The 13698-nt window shown below is 47.8% G+C and overlaps 1 long non-coding RNA gene across 1 annotated transcript in view; it reads left to right on the top strand.

The window, feature by feature from the left end:
• The window catches only part of LOC140735180 (uncharacterized), a 40332-nt gene extending 27243 nt beyond the window's left edge, over positions 1–13089 (top strand). Inside the window, exon 4 of the long non-coding RNA XR_012100712.1 lies at positions 12710–13089. This is a non-coding gene — a long non-coding RNA (uncharacterized lncRNA). The remainder of the gene's footprint in view (positions 1–12709) is intronic.
• The last annotated feature ends 609 nt before the right edge of the window (positions 13090–13698 follow it).

Genomic DNA, 13698 nt, shown 5'->3' with positions numbered 1-13698 from the left:
TTGGAAGCTTCGATGAGGTGATGTGTGACTAGAAGCCCTTTGCTGACAGGATGTGAATATTCTGCTTGAGGGTCAACTGGTCTATATTTCATTTTACCAAGTACAGCATTCCACGCTATCAGCACCTATACCAGTACGTTAGGTTGGAAGAGATGGTCACTTAATGCCCTCCCTGATCTCATTCTGACCACCAATCAACATGGGTATTTATCAATTGTCTTCCCCTGAAGCACCAGCACCACCAATTGCCCCTGGATCCGCTAAACTGCATTGGGCCACTGTGGGTTTTGCTGCTCTCCAGCTGGCCAATGTAACCGAGTGCTAAGACCCAGGGAGAGAACTCACTCAGTCATAGACAGACAGGGGACGTGATTATTGCATATCCTGGTTACAGTCAGGGTGACCCACAAACACAGGTGAATAACCCAAGCTAAAATGTAACAATAAATGAGCTTGAACACCTCATTGTAATCCCACAAAAGCATTTTCAAACAAGAACAATAAATACAACCGGCCACTAGGAATGCCAAGGGTGGGCTGTTGACAAAGTCCACCCTCCCGAAGCAGCATAATATATTGATAATTTTGTAATTTCAGGATGATTCCCAACAAGCATGTATGTCGGTGACCATCAGTGAATCCACCCCTGAGAGCACGGTGTCCCCTGGCTGGTTGCGAATAGATGGTGGGTTCCATGAAGAAGACTCCCATCCACTCTGCCAGTCTGTGAGAACCTAGCAACAGTTGTAGTATCATTTCTATGAGTTAGATAAGCTTCTGTCCATTGAGAAAACAAACACACGATAACAATAAATGGTTATAATTCATACATCTACTCAGGTAATTGCAAAGAGTCCACTTGGAGATAAGACTATAAAGAATAGGAGCAGAATTAAGCCATTCAGCATGTAGAGTCTGCTCCGTCATTCAATCATAGCTGATTTATTATCCCTCGCACCCCCATTTTCCTACCTTCTCTTTGTGCCCTTTGATGTCCTGACTCATCAAGAGTCTATCAGTCTTAGCTTTAAATATACCCAATGAATTGGCCTCCACAGCTGTCTGTGGCAATGAATTCCACAGATTCACCACCCTCTGGCTAAAGAAATTCCTCCTCATCTCTGTTCGAAAGGGACTTTTTCTATTCACATAGAAATGGCCCCTACAGGGAGGGCCCAGCAGCAGCAGATACCAACAGTGTCTTTCAAGGGTTATGTCATTGGCAAATTATACAGTTTGCCACATATTTCCTGCTATAACTGGAAAACCTGGTGCATTCCACTCATTTTCGATCACACCCATCATTGCCTCCCTTCTCTCATGTGATAACTTATTTACCACACAGGCAAGTCATGGGACAAGAGGGGAGGGTGCTATTGGACAACCATCGGGGTCATGACAGAGCCCCTGAGAGTCTTGTACTCAGTGAATTGAACTGAATTGACTTTATTACTTACATCCTTCACATACGTGAGTAGAAATCTTTACGTTACATCTCCATCTAAGTGTGCAATGTGTAATTTATAATAATTTGTAATAAATAAATAAATAGTATATACAACAAGACAGTCAGTAAAGCATAGAAATACAGTTGTGTCAGCATGAATTAATCAGTCTGATGGCCTGGTGGAAGAAGCTGTCCCAGAGCCTGTTGGTCCTGGCTTTTATGCTGTGGTACTGTTTCCTGGATGGTAGCAGCTGGAACAGGTTGTGGTTGAGGTGACTCGGGTGTCCAATGATCCTTCGGGCCCTTTTTACTCACTTGTCTCTGTAACTGTCCTGAATAATGGGAAGTTCACATCTACAGATGCACTGGGCTGTCCGCACCACTCTCTGCAGAGTCCTGCAACTGATGGAAATACAGTTTCCATACTAAGCAGTGATGCAGCCAGTCAGGATGCTCCCAGTTGTGTCCCTGTAGCAAGTTCTTAGGATTTGGAGACTCATGCCAAACTTCTTCAACCGTCTGAGGTGAAAGATTAGATTACATTCAACTTTATTGTCATTGTGCTGAGTACAGATACAAAGCCAAATGAAATGCAGTTAGCATCTAACCAGAAATGCATAGTTGTGGTGACCCACTTTCTGCGCAGGCGAACCGGCTCACAATTAGTCAGCGCGTGGGGAGAGACTTTGGTAATGCACCTCTGACAACATTTTCGCCCAGAGAGGGCGGGCGCTAGGAATTAAATGCCAGCGCCTCGAAGTTTGAATAAACTAGTCTCGAGATGACTTACCGACTGCGTGTTGTTATTTCAGCTGTGTGTAGCACATCGCTACATTGGTGACCCCGACGGTCCAAACAGGATTTGGACCAAAGATGACTGGCTCTTCATCTGTTCACGCAGTTTCGCTAAAACTGCCGACTTTCTGGACGCTGCGACCACGCGTGTGGTTTAGCCAAGCAGAAGCCCAGTTCCAGGTTCAGCAGATGTCGTCTGATTCCACGCGTTACTACCACGTGGTGAGCGCCCTTGACCAGGAGACGGCCGCCCAGGTTGCGGATTTCATACAGTCGCCCCCGGAAGAAGGCAAATATGAAGCATTCAAAGCGCTGCTCATTGAGACCTTTGGCCTCTCACGGCGTGAGCGGGGTGCCCGCCTGCTTCACCTGGACGGTTTGGGAGACAGACTGCCATCAGCATTGATGAACGAGATGCTGGCCCTGGCTGACGGACACAAGCCCTGCCTCATGTTCGAGCAAGCGTTCCTAGAGCAACTGCCCGAGGACATGCATCTGCTGCTGGCCGACGCCGATTTCAGCAAACCCCGGAAGGTGGCGGCCCGGGCAGACGTGCTGTGGAAAGCCAAGAGGGAGAGCGTGGCATCCATCGGTCAGATTACCAGGCCACGCGCCCAACAGCAGACCAGACCAACACACAACACAGAGGCAGGAGTGAGGAGGCCAGCGAACAGTGGTGTTTCTACCACTAGCGGTGGGGCACAAAAGCCTGCCGTTACCGCCCGCCGTTATCGCCCGCCCTGCAAGGGCCAGGGCCAGCTGCCGCTAATGATTATGGCGGCTGACCACCAGGACAGCCTCTTGTACGTCTGGGACAAACAGTCGGGACGCCGCTTCTTGGTCGACACCGGAGCGGAAATCAGCGTCTTGCCCCCGACGGGTTACGACACCTACAACAGGAAGCGAGGACCCACCCTGAGGGCCGCAAACGGCAGCATGATAAGGACCTACGGCACCTGCACAGTGCAGCTGCAGTTCGGCGCCAGCCGGTTCACGTGGGACTTCACACTGGCTGCCGTGGCCCAACCACTCCTGGGGGCGGACTTCTTGCAAGCTCACAGCCTGCTGGTCGACTTGCAAGGGAAAAGACTGGTACATGCCGAGACTTTCCAGACGTTCTCCCTGGGTGAAGCCAAGTTGCCGGCCCCACACCTGGACTCCATCACGCTGTCGGACAACAAATTCACCAGAATCCTGGCGGACTTTCCATTGATTCTGGCACCGCAGTTCACGGCAGCCATGCCCAGACACGGAGTACAGCACCACATCCCGACCAAGGGACCACCCCTCCACACCCGCGCATGAAGGCTCCCCCTGGAAAAGCTCCGCCTGGCGAAGGAGGAGTTCAGGAGGATGGAGGAATTGGAGATCGTACGGAGGTCCGTCAGCCCATGGGCCTCCCCCTTGCACATGGTGCCCAAAGCAGCTGGGGGTTGGAGACAATGCAGCGACTATCGCAGACTGAACGAGGCTACAACTCCAGACCGCTACCCTGTGCCGCACATACAGGACTTTGCAGCAAACCAGCATGGGGCAAGAATATTTTCCAAAGTAGACCTCGTCCAGGGATACCATCAAATCCCGGTGCACCCTGAAGACATCCCCAAAAAGGCACTTAACACCCCGTTTGGCCTGTTCGAGTTCCTCCGAATGCCGTTCGGCCTGAAGAATGCCGCACAGATGTTCCAGCGGCAAATGGATGCGGTGGGACGCGACCTGGACTTTGCGTTCATCTATTTGGACGACATCCTTATAGCCAGCAGTAGTCGCCAGGAGCATCTGTCCCACCTCCGCCAGCTCTACTCCTGCCTGAGTGATTTCGGCCTCACGATCAACCCAGCCAAATGCCAGTTCGGTCTCGATACCATTGACTTCCTGGGCCACAGGATTACCAAAGACGGGGCAACACCTCTGCCCGCCAAGGTCGATGCGATCCGCCATTTGGCCCAGCCCAACACAGTCAAAGGCTTGCAGGAGTTCATTGGTATGGTGAACTTCTACCACCGTTTCCTCCCCTCAGCAGCCCATATCATGCGCCCTTTGTACACCCTGATGTCGGGTAAAGGCAAGGACATTACTTGGGATGAGGAGGCCGCGGCCGCTTTCGTTAAAGCCAAGGAAGCCTTGGCAGATGCCACGATGCTGGTGCACCCCAGAACGGACGTTCCGACCGCACTCACTGTGGACGCATCCGACACAGCAGTTGGTGGGGTGCCAGAGCAGCTCATCGAGGGGCGCTGGCAACCCCTGGCATTCTTCAGCAAGCACCCACAACCACCCAAACTCATGTACAGTGTTTTCAACCGGGAGCTGTTGGGACTGTATCTGGCAATCCAGCATTTCAGGTACTTCTTAGAAGGCAGGCTGTTCACCCTGTTCACGGACCACAAACCGTTGACCTTTGCGTTCACAAAGGTGTCCAATCCCTGGTCGGTTCGCCAGCAGTGACATCTGTCCTACATATCCGAATACACGACGGACATCCAGCATGTCTCGGGAAAGGACAACGTTGTGGCGGCCGCACTCTCCAGGCCAGCTGTCCAGGCCCTGTCCCTGGGGGTGGACTATGCAGCACTGGCGGAGGCGCAGCAGGCAGACGACGAGATGCCCAGCTACAGGACCGCAGTCTCGGGTTTGCAGCTGCAGGACTTTCTCATAGGCCCAGGTGATAGGACCCTCCTGTGCGACGTGGCTACCGGCCAACCTCACCCCATTGTCCCGGCAGCCTGGAGGCGGTGAGTTTTCGATTCCATACACGGTTTGGCGCACCCATCTATCAGGACATCCATCCGGCTGGTCTACAGCAAGTTCGCGTGGCACGGACTTTGCAAGCAGGTCAGTGAATGGGCCAGAACGTGCACGCAGTGCCAAACAGCCAAGGTGCAGCGGCACACTAAAGCCCCGCCGCAGCAGTTCAAACTCACCCACCGGAGGTTCGACCACATTCATGTGGATATAGTGGGCCCCCTACCAGTGTCCCGAGGAGCGCGGTACCTCCTAACTATGGTAGACCAGTTCATGAGGTGGCCAGAGGCGGTCCCACTCACCGACACATCAGCCGATTCCTGCGCCCGAGCACTGATTGCAACCTGGGTAGCACGCTTCAGGGTACCGGCCCACATTACCTCCGACAGAGGTGCCCAGTTCACCTCCACCCTGTGGTTGGCTGTGGCCAGCCTGTTGGGAACGCAGCTACACCACACTACTGCCTACCACCCACAGTCGAACGGACTAGTGGAATGCTTCCACCGTCACTTGAAGTCGGCTCTCATGGCCCGCCTGAGAGGACCTAACTGGGTAGACGAGCTTTCCTGGGTCCTGCTTGGAATTCACACAGTGCCCAAAGAGGATCTGCACACCTCGTTGGCCGAGTTGGTGTAAGGCGCACCCCTGGCCGTCCCAGGAGAGTTCATACCAGCCCCAAGGGGGCAAGAGGAAGAACCCATAGCAGTCCTGGACAGACTACATGAAAGGCTTGGCAACCTGGCCCCCGTACCGACTTCACAGCATGGTCAGGCCCCGACCCATGTACCCAAAGACCTGCAGAACTGTAAGTTTGTGTTTGTACGAAGGGGCGGACACCGGGCACCACTACAGCGGCCGTACGACGGGCCATTCAAGGTGATCAACAACAACGGGTCCACGTACGTTCTGGAAATTGGGGGGAAGGAGGAGGTTTTCACGCTGGACCAACTCAAACCAGCCGATGTGGACTTGGCGCAGCTGGTCGAGGTTCAGGCACCACGGCACAGAGGCAGACCTCCCAAACAGAGGCTGATCCAGACTGTGGACATCGGGGGGGGGGGGGGGGGGTGTATCGCTGGTTCGGGGGAGGGGGGTTATGTGGCGACCCACTTTCTGCGCAGGCGAACCGGCTCACAAATAGCCAGTGCACGGGGAGAGACTTTGGTAATGCACCTCTGACATCATTTCCGCCCGGAGAGGGCGGGCGCTAGGGATTAAATGCCAGCGCTGCGAAGTTTGAATAAACTAGTCTCCAAACGACTTACCGACTGCGTGTCGTTATTTCAGCGCTGTGTGTAGCACATTGCTACATAGTGTTATTTACAAAATAACTGTGAATAAAAAGTAAGTGCTACAGCACACAAATATAAACGTACTGAGACAGTACAATATGGGTGCAATACTGCTTAGCGCTGTGATGTGAGGTTCAGCAGGGTCACAGCCTCAGGGGAGAAGCTCTTCCTGTATCTGCTGGTGTGGGAGCGGAGGCTCCTGTAGTGCCTACCGGATGGGAGGAGAGTCCATGGTTAGGGTGAGATGCATCCTTGATAATGCTTTTCGAACTGCCCAGGCAGTATTTATGGTAGATGTTCTCAATGGTGGGCAATTGGGTGTTGATCATCCGCTGGACAGTTTTCACCACACACTGGAGAGCTTTGCAGTCCGATACGGGACAATTGCCATACCACACTGAGATGCAGTTGGTGAGTATGCTCTCAGTGGTACAGTGGTAAAAGTCCGTCAGTATCCTGGGACAGAGGTGAGCTTTCTTGATGCTCCTCAGGAAATAAAGGTGCTGTTGCGCTTTTTTGATCAGGATGGAGGAGTTCAGGGACCAGGTGAGATCCTTGAAAATGTGGACACTAAGGAATTTGAAGCTTGATACACACTCCACTACAGCTCCAGTGATGTAGATGGGGATGTGAGTGTGGCTCCTAGCATGCCTGAAGTTCACAATGATCTCCTTGGTCTTCTGGGTGTTAAGGGCCAGGTTGTTGCCGGCACACCACGCGGCCAGGTGTTGGACCTTGTCCCTGTAGGCTGTCTTGTCATCCCCTCTGATCGGGCCAATCACCGTGGTGTCATCTGCAAACTTGATTATGGAGTTAGAACCATGTACAGGAACGCAGTCATAGGTGAAAAGGGAGTACAGAAGAGGGCTCAGCACACAGCCTTGAGGCACGCTGGTGTTCAGGGTGAGAGTGGAGGAGGTGAGATTGTCTAACTTAACAGATTGGGGTCTGTTAGTCAGAAAATCCAAGGTCCAATTGCAGAGGGATGAGCTGATACCAAGCTTGCGAAGCTTGGCGATCAGCTTGGAGGGGGTCCCAGTATTGAATGCCGAACTAAAGTCAATGAACAGCATTCTGATGTAAGAGTTGGGGCTGTCCAGGTGGGTCAGGGAGGAGTGAAGTGCCATGGAGATGGCATCCTCTGTTGACCTGTTGGTGCGACAGGCAAATTGATGGGGGTCCAGGGTAGTGGGCAGACAGGATTTCAGATGTGATAGAACCTGTCTCTCAAAGCACTTTGCAATAATGGGGGTGAGTGCAACTGGGCGGAAGTCATTCAGGCCCGTGGCAGTGGAACCGATGTACTCTTTTCACCACATAGCAGGTATATACAGATCACGTGAGACCCTCAGTGATGGTTATACTGAGGAACTTAAAGCTGTTCACACGCTCAATCCCAGATCCATTGATGTCAATGATGCCATCTCCATTCCTCCCGTAGTCCACAACCAGCTCCTTTGTTTTTGCAACATTGAAGGGAATGTTGTTTTCTTGACACCACTGTGTCAGGGTGATAACTTCTTCTCCGTAAGCTGCCTTGTTATTATTTGAAATAGTGGTTTATCTGTGTGTGCATTATTGTTTGAGTGTGCTTCAGTCCTAAAGGTCTTTTTGACCTCAGATGCTTCACACTTTAATTGTACAAGTTCATCAATAAAACCTGAGAAAAAGTTGGCATTCTCAATGCCCTGCCAGGGGTAGGGGTAGAGGCAGATACATTTGTCTTAGAGGGGTGATAGAACATGGAGGGTTATATAGGAGGAAAGGATTAGATTAATCTTAGAGTAGGTTAAACAGTTGACGCAACATCATAGGCTGAAAGGCCTGTCCAGTGCTGTAATGTTCTGTGAGTACACTGGGTTATCACATGGCCGTAGAGATCTGCTGTTGTTGCCTGACAGGAGAGTCACCCTGTTTGTTACCTGTAGATATTTCATCTTTCCCATTAGTGTGAGCCATACTTGATAACAGTAATAGCAGAAGGTAATTGAAGTTTCCATAATAGTCCATTGTCATGTGCTACTGCAAAGACATAACAAGAGTCAGTGTAAATGTTTACAACAGCATCAACTGCAAGGATGTAGGCTCTTGTTAAGGCTAAAAGTTCAGTAGGTGATAGGTCCTGTTGAGGGCAAGACCAAATTAATGCACTGTGGTTGACCAAAGCTGCAGCATCTCCCTTTATAGACAAAGACAATAGACAGTAGGTGCAGGAGTAGGCCATTCGGCCCTTCTAGCCAGCACCGCCATTCACCGTGATCATGGCTGATCGTACACAATCAGTACCCCGTTCCTGCCCTCTCCCCATATCCCTTGACCCCGCTATCTATAAGAGCTCTATCTAACTCTCTCTTGAATGCATCCAGAGACTTGGCCTCCACTGCCTTCTGGGGCAGAGCATTCCACATATCCACCACTCTCTGAGTGAAAAAGTTTTTCCGCATCTCTGTTCTAAATGGCCTACCCCTTATTCTTAAACTGTGGCCTCTAGTTCTGGACTCACCCATCAGCGGGAACATGCTTCCTGCCTCCAGTGTGTCCAATCCCTTAATAATCTTATATGTTTCAATCAGATCCCCTCTCATCCTTCTAAATTCGAGTGTATACAAGCCCAGTCGCTCCAATCTTTTAACATATGACAGTCCCGCCATTCCGAGAATTAATCTTGTGAACCTACGCTGCACTCCCTCAATAGCAAGAATGTCCTTCCTCAAATTTGGAGACCAAAACTGCACACAATACTCCAGGTGGGGTCTCACCAGGGCCCTGTGCAGCTGCAGAAGGACCTCTTTACTCCTATACTCAATTCCTCTTGTTATAAAAGTCAGCATGCCATTAGCTTTCTTCACTGCCTGCTGTACCTGCATGCTTGCTTTCATTGACTGATGTACAAGAACACCTAGATCTCGTTGTACTTCCCCTTTTCCTAACTTGACTCCATTTAGATAGTAATCTGTCTTCCTGTTCTTGCCACCAAAGTGGATAACCTCACATTTATCCACATTAAACTGCATCTGCCATACATTTGCCCACTTACCCAACCTGTCCAAGTCACCCTACATTCTCATAACATCCTCCTGACATTTCACACTGCCACCCAGCTTTGTGTCGTCAGCAAATCTGCTAATGTTACTTTTAATCCCTTCATCTAAATCATTAATGTATATTGTAAACAGCTGCGGTCCCAGCACCGAACCTTGTGGTAGCCCACTGGTCACAGCCTGCCATTCCAAAAGGGACCCGTTAATCACTACTCTTTGTTTCCTGTCAGCCAGCCAATTTTCAATCCATGTCAGTACTCTGCCCCCAATACCATGTGCCCTAATTTTGCCCACTAATCTCTTATGTGGGACTTTATCAAAAGCTTTCTGGAAGTCCAGGTACACTACATCCACTGGCTCTGCCTTGTCCATTTTCATAGTTACATCCTCAAAAAACTCCAGAAGATTAGTCAAGCATGATTTTCCCTTCATAAGTCCATGCTGACTCGGACTGATCCTTCTACTGCTATCCAAATGTGTCGTAATTTCCTCTTTTATAATTGACTCCAGCATCTTTCCTACCACTGACGTCAGGCTAACCAGTCTATAATTCCCTGTTTTCTCTCTCCCTCCTTTCTTGAAAAGTGGGACAACATTAGCCACCCTCCAATCAGCAGGAACTGTTCCTGAATCTATAGAACATTGGAAAATGATTACCAATGCGTCCATGATTTCTAGAGCCTTTTTTGACACCTTGTGATCTTTGTCAGTGATGCACCATCAATAACTCACTCTGAGATGTAAGAAGCGAGGTATCAGCTTTTATTGACTGGAAGAATGAACAACACTACATCCTGGGGAATGAGGCTGGGCAACAGGCCTCAGTCGCCTTTATACAGGGGTCTGTGGGAGGAGCCACAGGAGCAGTCAGACAGGTATATGTAGTTCACCACAGTCAGCCAGAGAACTCTGATAGATTATTCAGAAGCTTTATGGTTTGGAAAACATTGAAGCACAGTATTCACATACTGAAGCAGCATGGAAGGGTTTTGTACAATCTAATTGTTCCTTAAAAGGATTCAGCAGATATTATTTGCCTCACAACATTACCTCCTTTCACCCATTGGAGCTCTGGTACGTGAGTAAGCAAACATTTGGTTATCTCATTATTCTTTGTCTGGGAAAGGCTCAGGACTTAATATTCAAAGTTAGTGGAATAGGATGTAAGGTCGCTGTATGTCAAGGCAATTACCTGGGGAAATGCTAAAAGAGTTCACTCCGAAAAGGCACAGCTTTCTTCCAGAGGTGGTTGGCCATGGGCCTCAAGTCCCTTAAACAGTGAAGCAGTATGACACGAAGAATGACATGCAGGATGACATCAGGTGACATTTTATAAAGCGGTTCAGCATCAGGTGACAACAATACCTTCGTGGCCCAGGCACAGAGTAAAAAGAGCAAGAAAGAAGGATTTGCTATGATAGTCTTGCAGTAATTGCTTTACAGCTTATTCATCAATGAGCTGGACCTTCTGCAGAGGAATGTGTGATAAAGTGGATGGTCGCATGTTACTTGGATGTCAGGCATGGGCATTTCTCTAACACTGTATGAACTTCTGAGCATTGTAGTATTTGTTCAATCATAATCAATGCTTTGTCAGAAAAAGAATTATTGGTAAACTTCTACCACCAGTTATTTCAAGCAGAGACCTCTAACAATGCTCAAACCATTAGGTGTACCATTTCTGATACATCAAGTTGTATCCTTTCAGGGTAGCATGCCAGTGTACATCCAGGTTTACAAAGGAAATCCCATCCTCACAAATTAATCACAAGTCTTGTCCTATAAGAAAATGATTCTCTCCTTCATATCTGTAAAGCTGATAAGTGACCGTGTGAGGAATGTGTAAAGAGACTGGCTGTCCTGTAAATTCTATAACGCCTATCAATTCATTGCTCAAGGATGCTCAAGGTCAATCGGAAGAACAAGTTGTGGAAAACGTGGCTCTAGTATCAACCAGGAAATCTAGTCATTGTCCAGTACACTCAGGGGAATGACAATCTCGGAAATCTTTACAATGGGTAGAAATATAATCTACAGTTTCTTCAGTACAGTTCGGGAGAGCATTATTTAAAGTGAACAGCATAGTCTGTGATGTTGGTAGTAGTGAAGGCTGAAGCTGTCTTATCAAAGTTGCTTTGCCGCTGAGGACATCTTCGAGCTCTGTGGCCAGGCTGACCATAAAACAAAACACACCCTAATCGGACATTCCCCTCTTTAACTCCTACCATCTACACTGCCTTACCCCAGTGCTTTGTGGATATTAAAACCAAGTTTACAGTGATATTACAAGCAGAAGTTTATCTGGTAATGATTAGCCAAAACTTGGTCACTGTCATTTAAGTTAAATGTAAAGCAGAACTATAAGTTAAAATAACATTCCAATTGCATAGGACAGCTGTTGCAATATTCTTTAAACTATGTGGATAAAATTTTGTCCTTGGTTCCTTGGCAGGTTCAACTCTCTAATGTTTCAATTGGCTCAGGCAATGGTGCAAAACTCCCACAATTCTACTTAACTCTTCTCATCCCACTCAACTAACAGTATACACTTTTTTTTAACCTGGATGCAACCCATTTACAATAATATTTAATATCCTCACCTCTAGGGTTAACCTGGAATACTTTTGAAATACAGTGCACATGAGCACTGTGTATTCATTAATATGATTGTCTGTCTTTTGTGCAACGCTCTGTATATGCTAATCTACTGTGTGAAAGAAACGTTTTCTTACAGATTCTGCTAGATTTGTTTAGAATGTACTTAAATCACCATATCATTCATCCTCACAGAGGTAGACAGTCTTATCCTTGACAAATCTTTCTGCCACCCAGCTCCCCCCACCCCGTTTCACTTGTTTTACCTGTGGGACTCATTTAATCATTTCTCCAGTCACCACCCTAAAGTTTGCTTGTAGTTTTTTTTCTTTTCTATCAACACTTCAAACACGCTGCAGATCACGTACATTAAATATATTTATAGGAGGCAATCCCTATCAACTCCGTTAATCCATTCCACTTACTTCTCAACATTCTTAATACTTTCTAGTTCATAACCTACAAAACTGGCACTCTGCTGGAGTGCCTGTAGGGGGTCAGTAACTGGGAACTCTCTGTCTCTCACCCATTCACAGTAATTCACACTTTGGAATTTCTTTTCTTACACACACTTACACCCAGGAAAGGAAAAAAAACCCGTTACCCACAACGATCCTTATCTTAAATCCATACTTCTCTTTTTAGTTTTTTTTAGTTGGGGAATCAGACCTCTCTTGGCTGCAGCTCTCTTTACTCTCCTCATGTTTGAGCGGAGGGATTCAACCTCAAAGTTCAAGGTTCAAAGTAAATTTCAAAGTAAGTCATCATAACCTCTTGCAATTGCTCTTTTCCAGACCCTCCAGTCTCAATTGCTGCTCCATTTGCAATCCCTTTTGGTGACTGATGTGATGGCAAACCTTGACTACTCTGCACTGGAGGAAACCTGCATTCCAGTAGCAGACTCAATCCTTCACTCAAATATGAGCTGCCTAGGATTTAGGACTGATCAGCTCCTTAGGCCCAACTCTGTTCTCCTGTAAAATGAAGTTAAGATTTAGCTATTTAGGTGTGGGGCCTCCAAGAAACTGTTACTGTCGATTAACTGGACTCTGAAAACTTGCACTTGATCCTCAACCACAGTATATACTTGAGCACGAGGAGAACTGTTCAGCCCTGTCAGCAAACCGTTCTGAATTCTGAACAAAGAAATGCCTTGACTAGTTACATACAGATATTGATCCAATAGAAACTTTGTTTACTTATGAATTGCATCATTTGCATATTTATTTGCTAGTTATAATACATGTTTCAGGTTATTAATAACTAAATCTATGTGTTAAAGGACAATAATAATTGAGAATTGGTAAACTAATAGTCCAATGGTAAATGTTGTGCTAGGATCCTTCATAGAGTCACAGCATCATAGAAAAGTATAGCACGGAAACAAAATCTTTGGCGCATCTGGTCATGCCGAAACCATTTAAACTGCCTACTCTCATTGAACTACATTGAGACCATAGCCCTCCATACCCCTACTATCCATGTACCTATCCAAACTTCACTGGAATGTTGAGTTATAAAGAAAGATTAAATAGTTCAGGACTTTATTCCATAGAACATAGAAGATTGGGAGGAGATTTGATGGAGGTGTACAAAAGTATGAGGTGTATAGATCGGGTAAATGCAAGCAGGCTTTTCCCACTGAAGTTGAAACCAGAGGTCCTGGGTTAAGGATGAAAGGTGAAAAGTTTAAGGGGAACAGAGGGTTGAGGGAGTGTGGAATGACCTGCCAGCACACAATCTCAAGTTCTATGTTTAAGAGAAGTTTGGATAGGTACATGGA

Source organism: Hemitrygon akajei, chromosome 11 (assembly GCF_048418815.1).
Source record: "Hemitrygon akajei chromosome 11, sHemAka1.3, whole genome shotgun sequence".
Classification (NCBI taxonomy): domain Eukaryota; kingdom Metazoa; phylum Chordata; class Chondrichthyes; order Myliobatiformes; family Dasyatidae; genus Hemitrygon; species Hemitrygon akajei.
Note: the sequence above shows the minus strand (reverse complement) of the source record. Positions and strands in the feature narration are given on the sequence as shown.